The following is a 277-nucleotide window of genomic DNA, read 5'->3' on the forward strand; positions in this document are numbered from 1 at the left end:
AATCAAATGGAATGTTAGATGGCAGGAAATTATCATACAAGTAGTAGATGTCATTAGCCGTGTCAGATTAATTGACTTTGAGTCATTTTTAATTTACACATTTTGCCTACAATAGCTAAAAATACAACGAGGCAAATTGCCAATATTCTAAACAATAAATTTTAATCAAATCAGGGTGACTAAAGCCAGAAAAAGCGAGCTTAGCCAAAATAGGCCTAGTACGTATTAAGAAATTCACATTGAACAAATAAACTAAATAATATCAATTCAGATGAAT

The sequence above is a fragment of the Hyalella azteca genome, unplaced genomic scaffold (assembly GCF_000764305.2).
Source record: "Hyalella azteca isolate HAZT.00-mixed unplaced genomic scaffold, Hazt_2.0.2 contig11199, whole genome shotgun sequence".
Lineage (NCBI taxonomy): Eukaryota > Metazoa > Arthropoda > Malacostraca > Amphipoda > Hyalellidae > Hyalella > Hyalella azteca.